This window comes from Castor canadensis, chromosome 5, assembly GCF_047511655.1.
Source record: "Castor canadensis chromosome 5, mCasCan1.hap1v2, whole genome shotgun sequence".
In the NCBI taxonomy this organism is placed as follows: domain Eukaryota; kingdom Metazoa; phylum Chordata; class Mammalia; order Rodentia; family Castoridae; genus Castor; species Castor canadensis.
Window position 1 is genome coordinate 38,835,210 of NC_133390.1, and position 25,982 is coordinate 38,861,191.

The 25,982-nt window shown below is 31.9% G+C and overlaps 1 protein-coding gene across 3 annotated transcripts in view; it reads left to right on the forward strand.

Annotated features, from left to right (window-relative positions):
* Positions 1 to 25,982, forward strand: part of Cadm2 (cell adhesion molecule 2) — a 1,035,444-nt gene that overhangs the window by 999,615 nt on the left and 9,847 nt on the right. The gene's annotated exons all lie outside the window — the stretch shown is intronic.

A 25,982-nucleotide genomic window follows, 5' to 3' on the forward strand; every position in this document is an offset into this window, starting at 1 on the left:
TTGAACCTAACACAAAGTTTTGTACATGATGAGTATTCATGATTGAATTAATAAATAGATTCATAGCATGTATACAAACCTGTAATTTAGTACATAAAGTAATAATTCATTTTAAAACTATCATTTGTTAATTTAAATTTCAACTATTAGATATTTTCATCAGGTAAGTTAGTCAACAATAATAATTAATTGAGAATACTTTCTTCTCAGTGGATTTGTGTGCTTGAAATTTCTAATTAAAATTTAGAAAATAAGTTAATATATATTTAGAAAGATTTGGATCATCTTAATTGGATTTAAAAATTTATGAATTAATTACTACAGTTGGATTCCCTTAACATGTTAATATTTTTATTTTTATTGTCCTAAACAATGAATGAACAGATGTAGGAAGGTCCAACAGCTTGAACTACATTATACAAAAATATGAAATATCAATTTAGCATCCAGATGTGTGATTTCCCATGACATAGAATATAGTTGCAGAGTCCCAGAAGGGGTTCACTTAATAGATAACAAATGACCTAAATTATAATGAAAAGTTATAGTCATTTCTTCATTATCTCTATATCAGTATCTCAGAACAAGTTATACTATTACTTAAAATTAAAGTTTTAAATTATAAGCATTAAACTATGAACTATCTAAGTTCAATAAAGTGGGATTGCATATTAGTCCTGTACTTAATGCCTGTATTATTTTTTATAGAATTTGACTACTACATGTTACAAATTTTATTTGTCTGCAAATATACTGCCCTATTCTTTCTGGTTAAAATTAAGTGTGAATCAATTAAATGAATAATTTTCAATACTAAAAATATAGATTTGCCTTTACCAAGCATAACTTTAAACAGTGTCTTAGTTATTATAGTATAGGTAACTTGAGTCAGAAATGTTCACAAATAGTTTATTTTCTGGTAAAGAACACACATACATTATTTAGGAGTTTATGTAAAGAAACTAGCATTTTAAATGTCAAAATTTTAGAAAATACATGTAATCAATGATTTCGTCAATGACTACAGTATTGGGGCAAGTATATTCCTGGGAATATTGAATGAAAAATTTAAGAAAAATGATAAAACAAAGATATACGTAATCAAAATAAGGAAAATAGGCAATTATTTTAATTTAAAATGGAAAATTTCTCAACTGGAAGAAAAAAGAAATTTTTAATGACATAAATTTGTGATGTTATACAGAAGAGCAGAGTCTTAGCTGACCAAGAAAATAAATGAATTAAAGTAGTATTAACCTGCATATTTTGCTTCCCTATATATCAATGAATAATCATTCTTCCATTTTTATCATTTTTGACTGTATTTAAAATTTCAGGATGGATGCTGATCAAAATTCACTTAGGAAATAAGTCACAAATAGATACTGTTGCATTATAGTCTTCATGTTTTACACAACAAAAGCTGAAATATCCTTTTCATCCAATCTGAGACATAAAAGGTCATTTTTGTTGTAAGCAAAACTGTAATTTATATGCCAGCTATCAAGCAGGTATATAAAGTTTAAAAACAGCTGGTATTTCAAAAGACATCTGTGTTATAGCTAGAATAGACATTAAGCATTTAGTAAACAATGCTATAAAATATAAACTAGGCTTTCAAGGGATGAAAGGTTCTTTGTCTTGCCAATTGCCATAATAAAATGTATCAGAGAGCAACAGCTGAATTGGAACTTTTTAATGTATTTCAGATGTCATTTTTCCTATGTAACCATAATGTATATTATTAACGTTAAACAAATTAGAAATTATATATATAATTTATATATATGTATATATCCTTGTAGTAAAATATAAGGTGAAATTGCTTTACATGTATACTTGTAAATATAAATGACAAAGGTTAATAAGCAGATAATTCAAATATGGTCAAAAACAATTAATCAGTTCTGTTTTGGTGCCATATTTTGAAATGAAGTCCCAGTGCAGATAATTTTACATTTAGAACTTTGAATTTGATAGAATGCCAAGGAACTAAAACTATTCAAGTATTTGATGAACATTTGTGTGCAAAGATACCTGTATTCGGAAAGAAATAGGTATTTTTTTTCCCAAAATTCACCTAAAACCAACCCAGCCTTTCTCATTCTCTGAAGATAAACCTTTCCCTTATTTTTCAGATAATCTTATGGTTATTAGGTGATTTCTTTATTTTCGCTTTATTTCAAGATTATTTTATATCATCTTAAATGATCCAAGAAGATATTTTTTCCTGCCATTGTATGTAGTAACAGTATATTGTTATGTATACATAAATTTAGGAAGATTTTGTTAGCTGATTGATCAGTAACATGTTTAAATAATGTTGAAATGTTCAGTACCTATATTTTGTGAGAAGAATAAAAACACTTTTCTGTATTTTTCTTCCAATCTTTAGAACTTCCTCTTAATCTTCTTTGTAAACTTCTGATCTACTTCCTGTTTTCTTGTTTTTTATTCTCATTCATCTCTTTTCAAGTCTTCCCAGTGGATCTAATTTAGTTTAGTAATTTTGTTAAGAATCTACTATGAATTGGGTTTTTTTTTTTTTTTTTGTTCATCTAGAATTCATATGTTGAAACCTAGCCCCTAATGTGATAACATTAGGAAGTAGAGCTTTTGGGAAGTGATTAGGTCATGAGGCAAGGTCTTCAAAAATGAAATTAGTTTTCTGATGGGGGTGAGTTCTCCCCTTCCACTATGTGATAACTAACTCAACAATGCCTATGTCCACATTTCAAACAGGAATTAGCTCTTTACCAGACACTGAATGTGCCTAAACTTTGATCTTGGAATTTCCTTTCCCTGAACTTTGAGAAACAAACCTCTGCTATTAATAAATCACTTAAACTTATGGAATATTGTCAAAGCAACCTGAAAGGACTAATGCAGCATTGCTTTATTGATATATAAAGGTATCAATTTACCTTTATACCTTGAATGTGAGCTTTTAGCTGAGTTCTGACTTTATATTTTCAAAGGTCAAATGGAAATCTATACTAATCTATGTAGACTGATACAGCACATTTAATATGTCAAAAAATAAATTCATTTAACCTGTCCCACACTGATTCCATCTCTTTTATTGTCTGTCAGTGATTGGTGATACCATTCTCTTTATCTCCCTCAATTTGTAGCTAAACCTTCATGATTCTTAATCTGGGATATCTGGACAATCTTTTAAACTCCCTGACCACTATTTTATGCCAGGCCTTCTTTACCTCTTATACAGATGACCACAGAAGCCTTTTAGATGGTTTCCCCACTTCCAATTTTACTTCCCTCTATTATACTTTTTAAAATGTAAGCAGAATAGTATTTAGATTCCATTTTAGATTATTTTTATTGTCATGGAATAAATGCAAGCACTTTAGTAGGTCAATAAAATTCATTCACAACATTGTGCTCATTTCTTGTTGCAGTAGACTCACGTTTTCTGTTGTAGATATTCTGAGCTGCTTACATTCCTTCACATAGGAAACTTGGGTCTCTCACGTGCATCTCTCTCTAATTCCGGACACACTCATTCCCCCTTTATACCTCCTGTATTCTGTTCAACTTTTGTCTTCAAACTTTGGCTTAAAAATCTAAGGATCTTTTTTTTATTTCCAAGATGATGCAGGTATTTATTCTACTGCTTTTACTCATCTTTTCTCATTTCTTTATTTCCATTGCATTTTTATTTCTTCAATCAAGTTTCATAGTTTAGCTTAAATAATTTCACCTTGCCCATCCTTGCTAATTTTTCTTAGCATACGTATGTTACCATAATGATGATATTTCAAAATTAAACTATGCTTTAAATTTGAAAACAAAAGATGCAAAAGAGAAGAGATAGGGAGAGAAACAATGAAATGAAAATGAAAATATCATTATGGACATAGTTTATTAGAAAAAGAAAGGTACCAAAACTTGAATAAAGCATTAACGGAGCTGAATTTCTCCAGGTGATTCAGTGCAAAGTTATTCACACTACAACCACACCTGAAGAGGCTAGATTTTATTTATTTTTTTACTTTTCATGACTTTATTCATCAGTTTGGATTATTGCAATAAGGAGGAAACACCACATAAGGCAATGCCAAAAAGCCTAAATCATTATGCTTTTTTCTTTTTTTCTTTTCTTTTTTTTTTTTGTTAAAATAGCTTTTTTTTTATTATTCATATGTGCATACAAGGCTTGGTACATTTCTCCCCCTCCCTTACCACCCACTCCACCCCCTCCCTCTCCCCCCAATACCCAGCAGAAACTATTTTGCCCTTATTTCTAATTTTGTTGTAGAGAGAGTATAAGCAATAATAGGAAGGAACAAGGGTTTTTGCTGGTTGAGATAAGGATAGCTATATAGGGCATTGACTCACATTGATTTCCTGTGCATGGGTGTTACCTTCTAGGTTAATTCTTCTTGAACTAACCTTTTCTCTAGTACCTGTTCCCCTTTTCCTATTGGCCTCAGTTGCTTTTAAGGTTTCTACTTTAGTTTCTCTGTGTTAAGGGCAACAAATGCTAGCTAATTTTTTAGGTGTCTTACCTATCCTCACCCCTCCCTTGTGTGAAGAGGCTAGATTTTAAATGAACAATAAATTATGATAAAGTTCTTAAAGATTTATTTTACTTATTTATTTTTAAGATTTAAGGACATTATTGGCCTACCTTTATGTAGACATCAAAGTAAGATATACCATATATCAAGTATACATTTCCAAAAATAATTAGAAAATAACATAGGAGTAAATGTTTTTATTAAGTTATAGCTTTTCTTCTTTTTGTGGATAAAAAGACAGTTAATTGTATAATAATAACTACATTGCTTTCTTAATACTTCTTAAATTTGTTAAATGAACAGAATGAGGTCTTATACCCCTCAGAGACTTGTAGGAAAGCAGACAATCAGTGACCCTGGAAATTTGAGAATAAAGAGCTTCAATTGCCTCTTAGAAATTATTGTAGAAAACTCCATGTGAGAGGAGATAATAAAGTACATTTTTCTTCTTGTATCTGAAGCTCTTGTTGACTCAGTGACCATCAGTCCTTTAACTCAGAGTATACCTTAACTTGGCTTCTTTGTTCTTTGTCCCCTGTATTCTTACAAATCCTTGTACTAGCTACCTCCTCTGAAACTTGTACTTTTCTGTAGCCTGACTTCAATTGCAGTTATTGCCCCCATTCTCCTCACCAGCATGTTCATGACCAACTATCAAGGTTCTTCAAATTATGTTCTCAAGAATGAATTGTTTAGAAATCATTTTATGACTTTTTATTCTGAGTCAGAGTAAGGAAGTAGCCCAGCATAGGTAACCACTGTAATGTAACCAAACTTAATTGGAAATGTCTCTCCATCAACCCCTACTAATTTCATAAAATTGTTATCACCATCTTCATTTGTACTCAAAGGAATCTAAATCTAAATCCATCCCCATTAAGCAATTTTCCTTGGGCTATAAAGTTAATAAATTACATAGATGAATCCACACCTTTATGAGATTTCTATCATACTTTTCTATCTCAAGTGACAGATATTTGAAAGTCAGGATTGGAGAAAACAAACTCTTAGAACAGTCTGGAGTAGGCTAGGAACATAAAAGAGCAATGTAGAAATTGTTCTTTATTCTCCTCCATAATTCTCAAAACTTTTGTAAGAGTACTATCATTATATTAAGATAATGTAAGTAATCATATGGCATTCCAAGTGTTCTTTTTTCCATAAGAACTGCCATTATTGGGAGTGGGGGGATCAGCTAATTAGCGTCGTTCCTTTTCTTGGTGATTTTTTGATAGCTTTCTTTGTTCCACTAGGCTTCTTGGTCTGTAATCCCTAGGAGCATCCTTTTTCTATCCCTTTTATAAAGTGGGACATTGCACTAGCTCCGTTTCAGTTCTCAGGGGCTCTGAATTGTTGAAATATTTGATGAGTGTACTTAGAATCCAATTCTTGCTTGCCCTGGAATACATTTCTATGTACCACTACATTAAACACCAAAGACAAATATTTCTTTAAACTATTTTTCTCCCTTTGTTTCAGTAGAACTTGTTCCTACCTACTTTTCTGTCAGTCAGAAAAATACTTTCTTAAGCTTCCTTTTCATTATTCTAAACTGGAATTCTTTTATACATACATTTCTTTCTCCTTAGACCAGTATTTGTTTTTGTATTTTTTCCCAGGTAATAATTACAACAAAAACATCAATAAACATATTTTTTAATATGATAGCCACTGGATAAGTCATTTCTACATGTAAGTCTATTAAATTCTCACAATAAACATATAAAGTAAATATTGTCTTTCTCATTTACATTCAAATAGTGTCAGACACAAACTCTCTATTGTCCTAGGTTACAGCTTGACAATGACAAAGTCTGATTCTAATGAAAGACTTTGTAAAGAACTCACATTCTCAGCCATTATGACATTTTGTTCAAACTCATTTTCTTGCTCAAAGTCTAACTTGATTCAGAGAATGTAATTCAATTCAATATGGAACTGAAATGTATTAAAACTGAATTAAGTGTAGAGTAGTTCCAAACATATTTATTAAAGATTATGTTAAATTTACTAAGAAACCAACTTAAAGAATATTATTGTCTTTTGTTTGCCTATTTAACCTAGACAATGCTTTTCTTTTCTCCCTTAACTTCCTACACACAACCAGGTTAAGTATATTGTTTATGTCTGTCCTTTTATAAACATATTTTTTAAGAATTAAGTAATATTTTCAATTGCGATTATGTACTTTAAAAATATGCATATGCTATCTTACCCAAATTTATAAGGACTTTAATAGTTGATAATGTGCTATATCTTTTCTTTTACCTTCCATATACTCTTTGTTCTTATTAAGCACATTTACATAGGTAACTGAGGACATGACCTCCTAAGAAATATTAAGTAATCTTGGGGGAAAAGTTTTCCTCATAGGCAAAAAGACATATTATGGGAATAGACAGGAATGTTGCCAGATAGCACACAATGCATGGAACAGGACCACAGAACAAAAAGTTACCCAACAAAAAAGTCGATGTTGACAAGACAGAGAAATCCTGAGATTTCTCTTCTGGAGTATGCTTTCTTCTTTATCAGTAAAAGAAGCTGGTTTATTTGACTGTATTTGTCCCGTACTCCAAAATAATCTCCTCAATTCTTCCCTTTATACTTATTAGTATTTTAATTAAAAGTCAGTGTTAGGGTTTTCTTTTCCTTCAGAACTTATCTATGTTGACTATGGTAATGACTGACACAATATATGAAATTTCCAACCAAAAATTTCTTAGTTTTCAATGTCCTTGCTATGCTTGCAGTATATTCTTTGCTGAAATCATGTCCAGGTTCATTCATTTATCAAAATTTGACTATTCTAAAATATAATCAAAATATTCTTATGCTACCTCAACTTCCAGAGCCTTTAGAAGTAGTTTTCTGTCATTCAGAACTAATTCCTGGTGGATATGAAATTGAATTTGTCTTCTTCAAATAGTTTGAGAGCAATTGTCATTTAGTAAAGTAAACATGGTTCCATTATTTCTTAATGTCTTCCTTAACATGTATAAGATTAGACTATGTCTCACAAACTCCTATTGGACTACATTTAAGAAGTGAGTAGTATTTCTGTCTGCCTAAGTCAAGTAATCCCAAATGTAAATAATTTACAGGAAGGCATCAGGGACTGTTACAATAGACATATTGCAATATGTCACTGGAAATCAACGTCTCCCCACATTTGATCTATAGCCAGATGGAAGCTTTTATCACATTTATTTAATCTGAAATACACATGGTAATTGCACTGGACCTTTGATGCAAGGCCTTATTAGTGTCTCATGAGAAGTCAGGAAATGAGTTTGTCAGCTGCAAACTGATGCAGTCATGACACTCTGGGTAAAAATTACATCTATTGCTGCCTAGACTACAGACTCAAGGAAGCGAGGTAGAGTAAAACCTTGTGTGAGTGGAGAAAGAAGGACATGATTAGTAAACTACATTGCTATTTTCTTGTTCTTTCAGGCTTCTCCAAAAAGGCTCTTTTCTATGTGTAGTGAGTGAATAGAGTGGAATACAAATTATTTGGCCAGAGTCTCAACTGGAATTAACCTAACACCAACAAAGGCTTATTCAAGTGAAATAGACCCACATTTCTGATCTCAAATCTAGGATGCTGGGTATCTGTTATACTTAAATTTAGTGAAAGTTAATGTACATGGTTCAGCTCCCTGTGCTAGTGATAGAAAGAGGAAGGTATTGCTAAGTTCACTTTTCAGAATTTTCTAGTTACAGAACTTATGGACAGCAAAGTTTTATTAAATGTTGGATGTTTAAATCCTGAGTCTTCAACTATAACATTTTGACATAATACTAAAAGATAAATAAGCAAAACAGCCTTATTAATATGTGTAAAATATTGAAATAGTGTGCCTATTACAAGTGGATGAAGCTGACCATCAGAGATTAGTGATAATGGAGGGCTTTAATTTTGTGCTACAGATTTTTTAAGCTTAAAAATTTATATTATGATAGTGTATGTTCAAAGTTAGATAAAGAGATACGTGTACACAGTATGTGTGTATACATAAATATATATATCCTTCTGAAAGTGTTCATAGAAAATGTAGCATTTTCTGTGATTTTTTTTTATTACTGTGCAGGACAGGGATACACTGTGACATTTACAAAAGTTCTTACAATACATCAAATATATCATACTTGAATTCACCCTCTCTGCCATTCTCCTTTATCCCCTTCTGCCCCCATTCCTGGAATAGTTTCAATAGTTATCTTTTTTCCATTTTCTAAGGAAAATTAATACTATTACCAAAAGAAGAAACTTAGATAGGGTAGCATTATTTATGATAATGATAGGATAACATCACTAATTATATATTATAAATGACTTCCAAAATATTATTGCTTGATCAAAATTAATGGCTGTTACTATTATCCTAATAAAACCATATAAGATTTTATTTTATTAAAGTAATAAAGTACAATTAAATTCTATTAGAATTAAAATGCCAATTCAAAATCAAAATTATGTTGCCATTTTGCTGTTAATTTATCTTCTTAAAATTAACATAATATTGTATATACTATAGCTATAGTGACCAACTGTGATGTGGATGTCTTATACATTTCATTTGAGAAAATTTTTAAGTTTCATGGGTGCTTTATTTCCATTGACATCACTGTTCTCTCAAATATCATTTAGTTTAGACTTTGAAAAGTATAAATTAAGAAGAACATATATGTGTGTATACGTTATGTATATGTGTGTGTAAATATATGTATATGAACAAGCTCATCTTCATTCACAATACTATAAAGATTATCTGTACAGAAAACATTTTACAGAAGGTGAACCAAGGATGAATAAGATTACAGGATAGGGTTCAGAATCATTAATTCACACTTGATTTAGTCCAGGTTGAGTCTTTGTGACTATGAGAAAGCTAAATTCTTTATCTGTGTCACATTTTTTTACATGACAAATCTATTCTAAAACAAAAGAATATTTAAATTATTTTTGGTAAAGAACTATTTAAGCCTCATTTTTTCTGCTTTATATTTACAACCAAAGTCTTAATAGGTACTCTATAAAATAGAATTTACATCTTTGTATGTATAGTTTAGAAAGTTATGATTTAATGAAGGAAATGGAAAAGCAGATAACAATTCTGATGCTAACTTAGCTATCACCTTACAATCTACCCTGCAAAAAAGTTCTCAATTTTTGTTATTATTCTCAATGTGTTATCATGCAAGACAATTTTAACTCATGATGAATTCAGATTCTAGGAAATTTTATGTGGAGGTAAAAGTGTACAAAAGAGAATTGAATACTTACAGAAGCAAAAATTATTATGGCAAATTTAGAAGAATGAGTGTGAATGCATTCAGTCACAATTAGAATGTGATTTATTTTATGTTATGTATTTAGCTATATCTTTAAGGCACACAGTCTCCTTTTCTAACCTGCATTCACATTTCTTAAATGGAAGAAAGATAAAATCTTTTACCATCAAAATTTTGGAATGTTCTTAAGTATTTGGTATAATTTGGAAAAGATTTCAGAATTCCACTTTTATGATGGTAAGGCATGATTTAGAATATAAAGTATATCTACTTTAATGTTACCATTTATTTTCCTTCAGTTCATTTTAAATCCGTTTCACAAGATTCAGTTAAAGTTTTAATTTGTTTTGCCTGTAAAGCACTGTGTGATAAATTATAAAATGAATAATTTTATTTCAGGGATGTTAGGAATTTAGGCCAAGTGCTTTTTAATAGTAATATAGAATAAAATTGTACATATAATGATACTTCATATTTACTTGTAAGGGCAGTACTATTTCATGGACATATCTGTCACTCATTAATAGTTAACGCAATTTCCTCTGAAGAATTTGTTGCAGGCTTAGTTAGCTCTATTATGCATATTTATTTCTTAAATTAAAAAAGACAGACCATTAATTCATGAAGTATGCAATACCTAAATTGACAGCACTGTCATAATTTAAGCATGGTATGTTTCTTACAGAATTGCATTTTGTTTACTTTGGGAATAATGGAGTTTATCTTCTAGTCACAAACATGCACATAACTGCCATTGCTATCATTAGTGTTGATATATCTGGAATATCTGATTATTAAATTCTTTGCTTTTCCTTCTTATTTTATCATCTTTTCATTTACTTACATGTGTATACATTGTTTGTGCCACCTCTCCCGCCACCTGCTTCCCTTCCAGACAGAGCCTGTTCCCCCCTCTTGTTCTCCAATTTTGTTGAAAAAAGAACATAGGAGATAATAAGAAAGAAATAGTGTTTTTGCTAGTTTGAGATAAAGACAGTTGTACAGAGAGATTCCTAGCATTGCTTCCAGGCACTTGTATATTGCAACCTACATAGGTTCATATTTACCAGACTCTTCACTACTTCCTAGTCCCCTTACCACAGTGGCCTGTGCCAGTTTAAGATTACTTTATTCACTTCTCTACAAGGAGCACATCAACCATTTATGTTTTAGGTTTCCTTCCCTTTCCCTACTCTTTCCATGTGCGTTCTCCCCTCAGTATGTGACCTGTGTTGAATAATTCTTGATGTTGTTGGGCACTGGTGGCTCATGCGTGCAATCCTAGCTACTCAGGAGGCAGAGATCAGGAGGATTATGGTTTGAGGCCAGCCAGAACAAATAGATCATGAGACTCTATCTCAAAAGTGCCCAACAAAAACAAAGGACTTGCAAAATGGCTCAAGTGGTAGAGTGTCTAGCAAGTCTAAGGTAAGGCCCTGAGTTCACACCCCAGTACCACCAAAAAAAACAAAAAACAAAAAAAACTTGATGCTAAGGATATAGAAGCTTCTAATAAATTAAATATAAAAAGAGATATTAAATATATAAAGCATGTACATAAATCCAGGTATTTAGCATTAACTATGACTGAGTTTTATACTGCCATTTGTCTCAGAATTCATATTAAATATTTAATTCATAAATAAATAAATATCACCAAGTATCATAGTTCCTTCTTCCAAATTTTTTACAGTTGAGTAAACAAATCTATTGGGAGATCCAAGAATAAGTGAAATTCTTATTTTTCTTAGTATAACATAGTTTTCTTAGTCTACTTTTCATTCCTATAACAAAATATCCAAGGCAGGCTAGCTATATAAGGAAAAAAGGTTTATTTTGACTCATGATTCTGGAGGAGCAATGTCTCAAGGCCTCACTTGGTGATGGTCTTATTTTTGGAAAATTACCAAGTGGGCACAAAGAGCACGTATTTCAGTGTGTCTAGTCTGGGTCCTTTTACACTAAAATGCTGGTAGGACTCAGTCATGGGGTTCTTTTTTATTGACCTTAACTAAAGTGTGATCATTTTCTGAAACCCTACCTCCAATCACCATAGATAGATTTCTATCTTGTGGAGCTTGAGTTACAGAATGGGTACCATGAGAGAAACCAAATGAAAGTATTGGAGATATGTTAGTTCTTTTTTATTTTAACTGACCAATTAAATAAAGATGTAAGTTTTTCCAAGTTAAGCATTTGAACTGTAAACATATTTTCTACCTTACTTCTTAGGTCTCAATAGATTTTTGTAAATTTATTAAGAATCTCATCACCATTTGTACCTTTGGCCATTTTGCAATATAATTTCTGGATTTGGGGGTAAGAGGGAAACTCAGATATGCTTTGTCTTTCACTGTTCTGTCCCAAACTCCTCATGAGGTATTCTCAGGAGAGGACACAACAGAGAGAAATCTCAAAATCTGGAGAACGGAATTCCCTTTGCAATCTGGAAATCTTTATATAAGTCGGTCAGTTACATTTTAACATACATTAATTATTGCTTTGTAACAATTTCCCTCTTACAAAAATACTTTGGTGCAGGTTTAATTCAGATTGGGTCAGGTTCTGTTTTGGCTTGGAAGTTGAATACTAACATAATAATGGATTATTTATTTAAAAATCTACCAAATTTTGTATGAAAATAAAATTATGCTGAAATGTTGGCTTATGGATAAAATGAGTTCATTTTTATTTAATAAATGTAATTAAATGATAAGAATATTGTTAATAAAGATTAGCCATTATTGTTTTATAGGACATGTATTGAACCAAGACTTTTGTATGTATTACCTCATTTGAGCCACACAAAATTTCCATGTGCAGGCTGAGGTGAAGAAAGATCAAATAAGATATTGTCACACAGGTACTATATAAAACACTAATAAGGAAAAGATGGGAGAGATTTCTTTTAAATCTAAACATAATTTAACAGATAAGAATAATTAAGAAAGATTCCTTCAAGCTTAAGATTATAATATTTAAGACATTCATAATTCCCCCTGATATGTGGTAGCCTCTCCTTACTAGTACATAGAGAAGATGTATACATTATTATGGACATTCATTATCATGACTGAAAAACTGCTTCAGTGACCATTCACAATGGTTTTAAAAATAAGAACATAGTCAATATGAATTGTAAGTATAACCAGAATAATCATTTCTAAAATATTATAATGTACTTGACTTAAGTGAATGTATAGTACAAATTTCAGATCTGACTGGTTTAAAAGGGAAATTATTGTAGTTGAGATGCTAGTTTATAGTATATTAGCCCATTCAAAAAATGAATGTGCTTCTAACAGGTGATTTTTCCCTACCATCTTAAAGGTTTATTTACATATCACCATCATTTCTAGATATAGATAAAAATTAGAATAAATTGGTACAGTTTAAAATTTAAGGTTAACATTGGATTCAATAAAAATGGTCAATCTCAAATAATTGCTTTTCATATTTTCTAAATAAAATGTCAGTTCTATTATTTAATAATAACCTGTTAATTAATTAATAACAGATTTAACTGTAATCTAATTACATTTTTCATATTTCTGTGTTTAAGAAATGTTCTTTGTCATAGATACTACTTTTATAGAAATCATTGCATACAATTTATTTATCCTCCATTCTTTTTTTTTGCTCTTATTTATTTTTTAAATTTTTTTTATTCATTTATTTGTATGTGCATACATTTTTTGGGTCATTTATCCCCTCTGTCTCCCTCCCCCATCCTCTCTCCCCTTCTCTCCCTCACTTCCAGGCAGAATCTGTTCTGCCCTTATCTCTAATTTTGCTGAAGAGACAACATAAGGAAGACAAAGCATTTTTGCTAGTTGAGTTAAGGATAGCTATACAGAAAGATTCCTAGCATTGCTTCCATGTACAAATATGTTATAACCCAAGTTGATTCATCTCTAACTGATCTTTACACTGGTTCCTGATCCCCTTCTCATGTTAACCTCTGTTGCTTTAAGTTTTCTGTATTATTTCTTCCGGAGTGGGGACAACAAATGTTTTCATGTTTTGGGTTTTCTACCTATTCCTATATCTCCTGTATGTGCTATCGCCTTGTCATGTGATCCAAGTCCAACCACATTGCTGCATTTGCCCTAGATCTAAAGTCTGCATATGAGGGAGAACATACGATTTTTGGTCTTCTGAGCCTGGCTAACCTCACTCGGAATGATGTTCTCCAGTTCCATCCATTTACCTGCAAATAATAAGGTTTCATTCTTCTTCAGGTCTCAGTGAAATTTCATTGTGTATAAATACCACATTTTCTTGATTCATTCATCAGTAGTGAGGCATCTTGGCTGTTTCCATAACTTGGCTATTGTGAATAGCACTGCAATAAACATGGGTGTGCAGGTGCCTCTGGAGTAACCTGTGTCACATTCCTTTGGAAATATCCCCAGGAGTGGGATTGCTAGATCATATGGCAGGTCTATGTTTAGGTTTTTAAGAAGTCTCCAAATTTTTTTCCAAAGTGGTTGCACGACTTTGCATTCCCACCAGCAGTGGATTAGGGTTCCTTTTTCCCCACATCCTCACCAGCACATGTTGGTGGTGGTGTTTTTGATGATGGCTATTCTAACAGGGGTGAGGTGGAATATTCCATTCTTAAAAATACTTTACTTCATCTTTTTTGGATTTGTATAGAATTCATTGCCAAATAGACACATACATGTAACAATTTATCATTTGTCTTCTTTCTCAATGGTTAGTCCCATTCCCATTTATTAATTTTGTATATGTAAACTGAGAATAGTGATGTGCAAAGAGTTCATTATTGCTGACACTGAAGTCAAAGGAGTTCTCAGAAAGACAAGACAAGATGAAAAACAGCCATTTTTACAGATCAAACAGAAGCAAAAGAAACTGGACAGTATAGGTTGAATTTGAGTATTCTTTCTTCTCATAAAAACCAATACAAAAATTACAAAATACAAAATCTGTTAATTTCTGAGCTCATAAAGCTTATTATTTTACTCACCTGTCATTTTTTGGTTATCAGTTAAACAAAACTAATAGTCATAGATTCAGTCTTAGTCCATTCAGGCTGCTCTAACAAAATAGTATAAACTGGGTGACTTGTAAACAACATGAAGTATTTCCCAGAGTTTTGGAGGCTACTAAGAAGGGCAAGGTGAAGGTGCTCATAGATTGGTTATCTGTTGATGGCCCTATTTTTGGCTCATAAGACATTCTCACTGTGTCCTCACAAGACAGAAGGGAAGGCAGCTCTCTGGGGGCTCTTTTATAAGGGTCCTTATCCCAATAATGTGGGAAATTCTCTACTGCCTAATGTCATCATGGCAGTAATTAAGATTTCAATATGAATTTTAAAAGGATGTAAATATTCAGACCATCGAAAATTTCATGTAAACTTTTTAAAATAATGACTTTTTGAGAAATGAATAGAAGGGCTATTTCATTTATAGATGAAGAAACTATAAAAAGAAAAAAACAAATTTAATTATTTATTTTTTAAATGAATTCTTTTTATTTGTTTTATATCTTAGTTCTTAATAAATTTGCATTATAATTTTATCTAATAAAAACAGACTCTTAAAGGTAAAGTATATACATATAAGTGAAAGTGTAAGTTAGGTTTATAACAATTTTGTTAGCAAGACAACTAACTATAGATAGTTTGACAAGTCAATGAAATAGAACATCTGATTTCAATAAAATCTCTTGTAAAATCTTCCTACATAATCAATATGACTTATATGTGAGAACAAACTCCACCTAATATACTGGAATGATTAATCTTCATATTTATTTACAAATGTTTCCGATACAAAGTCTTGAAATTATCATGCACAATCTATAGGATGTAGTAATTTCTTCAGTCTGGTTTTTAAAGCTATGTATGTATTTTCAAACTACCTGCCCTGCTAGAATTCAGTATAAATGGGTATTTTTGTATCTGCAGTAAATATTATATACATTTAAGCACACAATGTAAAGATTGTTAGAAATTTTATGCAGTTCTGCACCATCACTACAATCCAATTTTAGGACCTTTCCATTATCTCAAAAGTTTCCTTATACCTTTTTTGGTTACATGCCTCTTTCATCATTGGCCCTAAGAAATCACTCCGAATGTAGAAAAAGGTCATAGAGTAGACTGAGCAAAATCAAATTTAAACTATGACTTGCATGTCTTTCAAATCTCTGATTTCAATAATAACTATTATTTAACACAGGAAAGTTAGTGTCCATATCATGAGCTTAAAGGAGAGTTTATATGACTTTTCCCAAAAGGAAAAAGGTTTTTTTATTATTATTATTACCCAGATAATCTTAAAAAAATTCCTTTCTTCCATTTTCCTCCTGCCATCAGTAATCTTCCAGCAAGTTCTCTTCTTCTCTTGATGTGAGTGCTAAAGGAGGTGAAACATTTTGTGAAGGGCTCTTAGTCCTAACAGCTGCACTACTCTTCTGGTTGAGAGTATACTCTGTAGTTGTACAAATTCTTCAGAGCTGAAAAATTTCTTCCCTTACAAAGTCAAAGAAATACTAGCCCAAGTTCTACAGAAGGAAACATCAGTAAAATGAAGGAACTTGCACTAGAAGCAACTTTTTCTAAAGTATCAAATAAGGATAAACTTCCCACTTAAGATTTTATTCTCAAGGACAGATCGTGTATACTGCTCAAGTGTGTATTTTGTTTGTGTCCAGTACATTATCTATTCTTTATAAATAATTATATAAATAAGATGACAATAAGTCATGAAAACCTTGAGCAGATTGTGAGAGGCTATAATTCTCAGAAGACTGAAGACAGCCAAATGCATGAAATTCATACAGCGTGTGGCAACATGTAGCTTCTACACTTCTGATGTCCCTACTTCACTGTCTAAACCATTTTATAACTTGGTTATATGTTAAGTTAAATGACCTCAAAACTTGAAAAACAAACCAAAAAAAAATACACAAAATAGTGATTTTATAATTATTGTTAATATCTTTTTGGATAGCAAGTCTTTTGGATAATGACTGTCCCACAATACTGATGTGTTAAAGGTATGGTCCCTGTGGTTGTGCTACTGGTATCTGCTGGAACATTTGGAAGGTGGGCACTCTGAGAGGACTTTAGGTTACTGGGCATATATTCTCAAAGAGGATTGTGGGTCCATAGTCTTTTCCTCTTCCTTTTGCTTGCTAGCTCATGAAGTGACCCATACGCTCTTCTATGTGCTTCCTACCATTGCCATATGACAAACACCAGAGCCAAAAACAATGGATATGTGCAATCTTAAACTGCAACCTTCAAAATTATAAGTTAATTATCTCAAGTATATTATTATAGTGCTGGAATTTTGAATAATATAGGGTATTTGGCAAATCAACTTGTGGAAGCAAATTTAAATAAACACATTTTGAGAAGGAAAGACAAGTGTTCCAGTTGCTGGGGTTTATTTGCATCTATTATTGAAAACCTATTTTGTGATGTAGACTTGATGCAGAACTCATAAGTTTAAAGTCCCTATACACATTATTTTTGTTTTGTTTTGTTTTGTTTTAAGAGACAGGGTCTTGCTACATAATGCAGTCTGACTTCAAATTCACAATTCTCCTGTTCACCCTACAAAGTTCTGGGACTACAAGCATGTACCACTACCCCTGTTCCTGTACACATTGTTTTTAGTTTAGAACAAGTTTAAATCCCTGTGCATACAAACTAGTATATATTTTCATCTTTTCTATTTTTTAGAGAAAGTTCATAATCACTTTTGTTGAAAACAATAACTTTACATAAAATTACAAGATAATAGATGGCACTTAAGTGGATAAGTGATAGATTTCTCTTTAAGGGTATTGCTAATGTTATATGCTGACAAAGGACAGTTTCATTTCTTCCATAAATGGCACATAATTATTTCTAATGCTTTATCATAGTGATCCTCTTTAAAGAGGAAAAGAAGGTCTTTAAATACATAACATATTCATATTTAATGTTCAAACCAAGTTGTCTATTTAAATAAAATATGGATAAATCATTTTTACTTAGCACCAATTTCCAAATATTTATATGGAAGCAATATTATTATAATTTACTGTTATGAAAAGTCAGTAATCCATTTCTTAGCACAAAAAATGTTATGGAAAAATTCAACCTCTAGCTGGAATGAGCACAAAAATTTCATGTTATCCATTACTGATTTGATTGAGTTAGTCCTGAGACTTGTGTAGAAGTGCTGATGCAGTTGTTTCACAAGTGTAGGATGAAACCTTTTTTTTGAAGAAACCATCTGTGGGAAAGACCAAGCTCAAATGAGTGAATTGATTCAGGGGGAAAAAAACTCTTGAATTAAATAATCCATAGAAAATTGACAAGAGGAAACTGATCACTATTGTCTGGAATTTGCACATGGAGATGGAAAGAAGAACATCTTGCAGGATGAAGCACACCCCTGGCAAGTGGTCATTTAACATGGATGGTTGTTGAACCCTGATCATGACAGAAGTAAAGAGAATGCAATTATGTGAAAGATGAATGCACAAAGGACTTCAGTCAGTTCCTGTTCTCAAAGTAGAAGTCATCTGAGCCATTCTAAAAACTTTCATAATCATTTTTGAAGTTTTTAAACATGATATTAAAACTAGCTTCAGCAAGCTGTCTCTAGTTTCTCAATCTTTATAATCATTGCTATGAATTTCTCAGTCAATAGCTCAAGTGCATTGAATAAAATAACCAGGTATGACATGAACCTGATGCTGATAAATACTCAGCAAAGTATTCTTATTTCACACTCATAAGACTTCTACCAGATCACTTTTCATTGATCTTATGTTATACAAATCTGTCTCTATTAATATTTTCCCCATCTTTCAACTAGTTAGACATTTACAAACATCCAGTTACCATGTAGAGTCATATACAGTAAGTGAAAAATCCTTGATGACTCTTTTAGGAGGTCCTGATAGGAAACCTACTGTTTATTATATGGCAGACTGTACTTTCCTTTTTTTTTTTAAATGATGTAGCTAACATTTAGATAATTTGTATGTATGTGAGAGTCATTTTTCTAAGCCTTTTATGGACATTTACACATTTAGCCTTTGACAATCTTAGGAAATAGGAATTATTCACATTCTGAACATGAGAGGGTTGAAAAATTATCCAAAGACACAGACAGAACAGTAAGTGGTTTAAGATTGGTATAAACAATTTGCAAATCTTGGTTTTTGTAAGTGGTGCCTTCCACTTGAAAAAAAAATTCAACTGTTTTTGGCTAATACAAATGTGACTTTGAAAATGAGTTTATTTCAATGTAGTATCACATTTGCTTTATAAAAGTAGTCATGAAACCTATTCTAAAAATAGTTTTAATCTAGTATAACATTCACTTTATTTTTATAAAAGTAGTCCTGAGGCCTAATTTTAAAACATTTCATGTAAAATATTTAATTTCAATACTTACTATTTTATTTCAATCTGAAAAACTATACATAACAATATATAGTTTTTGATGGTACCGGGGTTAACTCACATCTTCATACTTTTTGGGTAAGCACTTTACCACTTGAGCCACACCCCCAGTCAAATCAAAATATTTTGTAGAATAATTATAACTTAAGTGAAAAATTATGTAGTATTTGTACTTTTTTTACCCTTAAGCGAAACCTACTCACAAATTGATTAAGAAGCACATTCCTTTAGGCTGACCAGAATCACAACTTGGATAAACACAGATTCAAGAAGACTTCAATATGTGCTCCAGGATCTCACAGGTTTCCAGCAGGTTTTAAAAGCAAAAACACAAGTGAAGAGAGGATTATTTATCATGAATTTAGAGTGGAACAGGCAGGGTAACAAATCTCTTTGTAAGATAGGAATTGAGTAAAGAATATGCATAAATCAGTCCTCAGAAAGAGAGGGGGGTTAAGGCAAGAAAAAGAAATTCCTGGAAAGAAAAGGAGTAGGTAAAAGAGGAACTGCATTGCTATTTACAGGACTAGAATATTCTGCTTTAATAAAAACTGGAGTTCTCAGCGTGTAAACTACAAGATGTTAGTTTTGGCCCACTGGGATTTAAGTATACTCTGGAAAAGAAAGAGACATCTATCCATGAAGGGTTAGTAATTCTCTGAGTTGGTTGTGGTGGTTTATACCCATAATCCAAGCTATGAGGCAGTTATATATAAGAGCATCTTGGTTGAAGGCCAGCCCAGGCAAAAAGTTAGGGAATCTTGATTTCAAAGGACAAGCAGGGTTTGGTTATCACACCTGTAATTCCAGCTCGATGGGAGACAGAGGTAGGAGGATTATATTCAAAGACCAGCTCTAAGCAAAAGCAGGAGATGGTATTTCAAAAACAACTAAAGCACAAAAGGGTTGGTGTCAGGGTTCAATTGAAAGATCACTTATCTGGAAAGTGTGAGGATCTGAGTTCAAACCCCAGTACCACAAAATAAATAACTTAAAAGTGACTCAAGCCTGATCCATCATGCCTTTGGCCTAATATTTTGGATGTGCCTCAATAGAATTTGACTTTGTATTTTATGCATGTTATAATCTTAGGAACTCAGATATACTTTATATTAGAGTTTATACTTGTTTTAAAGACAAATAACATGTTAAACTGGAGGCATGATAGAAAACTCCAGCATGATTTATAGATAAAATTACATAATTTATGATTCTCTATATTAATATCTTACATAAAACTATCCCTTAATGATGTTTTCCTTTCTCCTAAATAACAATAATCACTAGCTAAATACTATTATTTGACATAAATTTCTCTTTGGACCCTTTTATTAAGATTAAAAAGGCTTAGCTGGTGGTAAGCACAAAAAGCTTTTTTTTTTTTCAATATTTTACAATTTTACAGTATCCTTTCTGTTTTTTACAGTATCACAAAAGAGATCCATTGGAATTTACTAACTGTGGTATTCACAGGCTAACTCTAGAAAACCATGAACACTTGAGAATAAATAATGATTTTTAAAAATATGTGACCTATTTATCCGAAGAGTAATGCAGAATTAGCTACTGATAACGAAACTTCATGAAGTCTGCACTTCATTCTATATTGCTATAGCAGTAGGAGATGGAAGAGACAAAGAATATACAAGAGATTCTCAATAGGACTTAACTATTTAAATTATGTGTTATGCCTGCATTGCTCTTGTCTGATCCTCAATTGTTGTTTTAACTGTCAAGAATAGAAATTAAGGAGAGACATTTAGTTCTCACAGTTATGGTAGTAAAATAAAAAAAGCACATACCAGAATGTGTAGCAAGTATCATAACTTCCTTTAAAAAGTGAACTTATCAGTAAACATGTAAAAAGTCATTCCCTATATACAAATTATCCTTAAAATCTATTTTCAGAGGTGAAGATTAAAAATTGAAATATTTTCTTTACAATAGGATGAGGGTGAAGCAAATATTTGATCTGTCGAATACTTTACCAAGAAGTCCTAACATATCTATAAAAGTATCAGAAATCAAATGAAAATATAAATTTAAATTGTTCTAAAATAAAATTTAATAGACCATATTGTCTTAATATCCAAAGACAAGTGGTGGCAGAAGGAATAATATTATCTGATAGTCTACTGATGAAGCTTGGTGTTGGACTGCTTATTTAGAGTGTCCAAGACCTCAGAATTGATTCCTAGCTTTAAAAAAAAATTAAAAGTTCATTTTAATTAAATGCGTATTATCTAACATTATACTGTGTGAATGAAGATATAGACAGAAGGAAAAAGATGAAATAAATCAATGAAACCTCCCTGAGTAATAATTTACATCCCAGAGCTGTTTCTCCACTAAGTGTGTCATATAATCCATATGTCAGGTAAAAGATATTTCTGGAGCTGAATTGATTTGAATTAAGGTCTGAATATATTTTCTATTGAATGTTGGATGGATAGGGAATATGAAGGCTAAGGATTTCTATCAGAGGTACAGTGCTTGCCTAGCATGCTTAAATTCCTGGGTTCAATCCAAAGCACCACACACATACACACATACATAAGAAGAAGAAAAGGAGGAGGAGAAGGAGAAGAAGAAAGGAGAAGGAGGAAAACAAAGAGAAGAAGAATATAAAAGTACTCTAGAAACTGAGAGAAGTAGATCAAGTACTATCAAAATGAAGATTTCTATTTTAGATTCAATTCTGAGGTCATCAAAATTAACATGATAGTGTAAATATTGTTCGTTAAATGCTGATTCAGTAGAAAAATAAAATATTGATATCAATAGAAATAAAACATTAACAGAAAAAGTAACACAATAAATCAGTAGGAAATTATGTAAGTTTAGTAATCAGGAAATTAAAATACCTTGATAAATATTTGACATAATGTTTAAAAAATGAAGCACAAAAATGAAAAAAAGAATTGAAAATAAAGCAAGAGAGTAAAGGCATGAATTTAATTCTATATAATACAATAAATAAAATAAAATTTATTAATAAATTACCATAAGCCCCCAAAATATCCTATTGTGTTTTTTATTCCTGCAAAATTTTTCTGAATATAATTGGGGACTTGTCTTATAAGTAATTAAAATGATTTTTTAACTAAAATACTAGTATAGAACTGAAATACTACTCAAATAGATTCAAAGTGAAGAAACACAAAATATATAGATAATTATTTTATGACAAATTTTATAAAATAAATTGTGAAAGAAATTATGTGAGGGACAACTGGTTGTCCAAAAAATTAAGGGAAGGCCAAGAATAGTGGCTTATATCTGTAATCCCAGCTACTTGAGGGACAGATATAGGGGATTCATGGTTTGAGGCCGGCTTGGATAAAAGTTAACAGAACCCTATTTCTAAAGAATAAAAGTATGCTGGTTCTTACCTGTAATCTAAGCTACTCAGGAGGTGGAGATAGGAAGATGGTCATCTGGGACAGCCCAGGGCTAAAATGTACAACCCCATCTGCAAAAGGCAAAAGCAAAAATGGCTAGAGGTATGGGTCAAGTGGGAGAGTGCTTGTCTAGCAAGTGGAAGGCTCTGCCCCAGTACTACACCTCCCTCTAAAATAATTAATTTTTTATTTTATTCACTGGCATAAAATCAGACCAAGTATGTTTTGAAAGGGTTAAAATATAATAGTCAAAGAGTGAGATGACAAAATAGATCTATATGGTTTTAATTTTTTCATGGCAAATGTATTTCCCATCATGACCCATGAGCCATGTGTAACAGTTCAAACTTTGGCAAGTAGCCATTGTCAAAAATAGTTAGTTTTTGTGTAAAGCAAGCTGCTAAAACAGAAATCTTGAATGGAAAAATGAATAAAGTGAAGAGAAAGGCATTTCAAAGTTAATGAATTCATGTGGCCAAAAATCTATAGGTAGTATGATAATCAGCAATTTAATAAATCCAAAATATTTAAATTGGGATGTCACATCAAATTGGCAAAATAATGTTCATGGTAATATCTGATGTGAGTAGTATATGGGGAAAAGGAATTCCTCAGGTGCAGTTGATGGAGGGTGAGTTTGTACAATCTTTCTACAATATAATTTGGCAACATTTATCAAATGTCTTTACAACATATCTGTATCATTTGATCCAGAAATACCACTTCTCAGAATTTACCTTCAGAAAATAAGAAAGGTACAAAGAAGTATGAAGCATAATGTCTAAGTTCCCTCCCCTGCCAAAAAAAAAAAAAAACAGCTGTTCATTTTAGAGAGATACTCAAAAAATAAGATGATTACAATTTTTGAGGGCTTAAGTATGAAGTACAATTTTAAACTAATTCCAAGGTAACTGAGCAAGAAATAAGAAAAGGGAATTCAGAGAGAGGTTTTTGAGATTGTTGGTGCTAAAATCTTGTAATAGAGGTCCTAAGAAAAAGTCCCCTTTGAGTCCCAAAAGCCTGGGAACATGGTGACCCTAGAATCTCTCTTACTTATTCCTCAGGAATTAGAGAAGGTCTCCATCAGGTCTCATAGTCCTGAATCTGTGACTGCTGGCAACATACCCCTAGTGTCACCTGTGCTTTCCCTGTAGGTATTAGGGATTATCTCCTCCACATCCAACAGCACAAGGACTGCAGCTGTCCATCCCAGTACCACCAGTGCTTGCTTGACTCCATGGGACCTTTAGAAGGCTAGATCTGCTGTAAAAGTCACACAATTATCTCGCTGAATTTTTGCAGCCAAACAATTGAGGCACTCATATAGACTGCTGACATTGAGAGCTAAGGAAATCACATGGAAGCTACAATTTTGAGCTATCTGCAATCAAAGTCAAAGCAACAACCCAACTGACACCCTATAGCCCAACTAAATGAAAAAAAAAATTCCTTACAGAAGCTACTCCATAAAATAGGAAAAGGCAACTATTATACTACATGTAAATATATCAAAATAAGGACCCAGTAAGCCTAAAATAACAAGGAAAAGTGAATCCTCCAAAGGAATACAATAATTCTCCAAAAAAAAAATCCCAATCTATGAAATGCCTGAAAAAAAATTCAAAATAATGACCCAAAGGAAACTCAGACATGCAAGAGGATGCATATAGACAATACAACAAAAGAAGGAAAAAAAACCTGACATAAATGAAATATTCCACATAAATCATTAAAAAGAATCAATGAGAAAACATGAATATTAAAACTTACCAGTGAAATAAAAATATAATTGAGATCCTTAAGAATATACTAGATCCAGCAGAAGAAAGAATAATTCCATTTGGGATGATTTATGGCCAATGCAGGAAATGTAGGAAAATGCAAGAAACACATATCAAAAACCTAAATTAAACTTAACTTCAATATTAGATTAACTTTTTAATGCTCAGTATTTAAAAATTGATTTGCTTTGCTCAAGCACTTCAAAAAAGGAGAAAGATTTATGTGATAGGAAAAATGAGTGTCCCTTCAAACACTTCAGTGCGTGTCTTCTTAGTTGTGAAGTTTTCTTTCAGGTGGACAATCCGTGACCAATAACTTTACTTTTGTCTGTGACTTTCTTGTCCTCACTTTACATCTCTCTAGTTTACCTGGGAAGGTTACATGTGGCAGTCTTTTTTTTGGATGGGCCTTCATTCATTATCTAGAACACAATCACATGATTACATTTGACTGCAATGGAGTCTTGAAAATGCCTGGCTCTTTGCACCAAAACCAAAGGAAACAGATTTTTTTACCAGAATTCTCTACCCAAGTATGCCCTTCTGATCACCAAATAGCTTTTCACCATTTTTCTTTCACACAAACCACTACCACAAACCATCCATAAAGAAAATGTAAAGTCTCCTCAAGCCAATGTACCCAACTCAAAGTTCAAAGTCCTCAGGTATGTGCCAACTTATTCATCACACTTGGATACATTATTCCAAATACAAAAAAAAAAAGGCAAGTTAATGTTTTTCTCCACTCCCTACCTAATATACAGTGGTGAACAGAGACAGGAGAATCTTTCTTTGCTAATAAATGCACACATCTGGAAATAAAAGAAGAAGAAAAAACACAGAGTAGTAACAAATGTATAGTAATTATGAAAACATGCCAGACTGTTATTGAAAGGCCTTTTAGCCTTGACAATAGTGGTTTCTAAAAAATACTTCATACTTCTCTGTTCATAATTTTTTACTTTTTTCAGTTCTACCCTCTGGGGAGCTCAATAAGTCAATTCTACTACATAACATAGAAAATAGTCACCTGGGAATATGCCCTCCATTACAGCTACACAGTCTTTATCATCCATTTTCTGCTTTCATTGGCTTTAGGGAGTCTATAAATTGTTTGAAGTTTAAAAGAGACTTCTCTTTGTCTAGACATATTATTCTCTGACACAACGGTTCCACTAAAGAGACAGTAGCCTCATAAATCTATCTGTCAGATTCATGTTCTTATAACCAACCACACCTTAAGTTTTTGAAACCATTATTGACAAGCCTAATTTCTTTAGTTTTTCCTTCTCTAAATTCTTCTTTTAAGTGTAAATAGCCACCATGAGGCTGTCTGCAACAGCAATTTGGGGGAGTAGACAATACTAAACTCAATTTCATCATTGACAAGGGACTGAGTCTTAATGGAATTTGTTGTTCAAAGCTTCATTCAGTTTGTCCCTTATTATGTGACTTGTATAAATATTTTAATTTTCCAAATGTTGAGTACCCAAATGCCTGGAATTTCTTTTGACCTTTT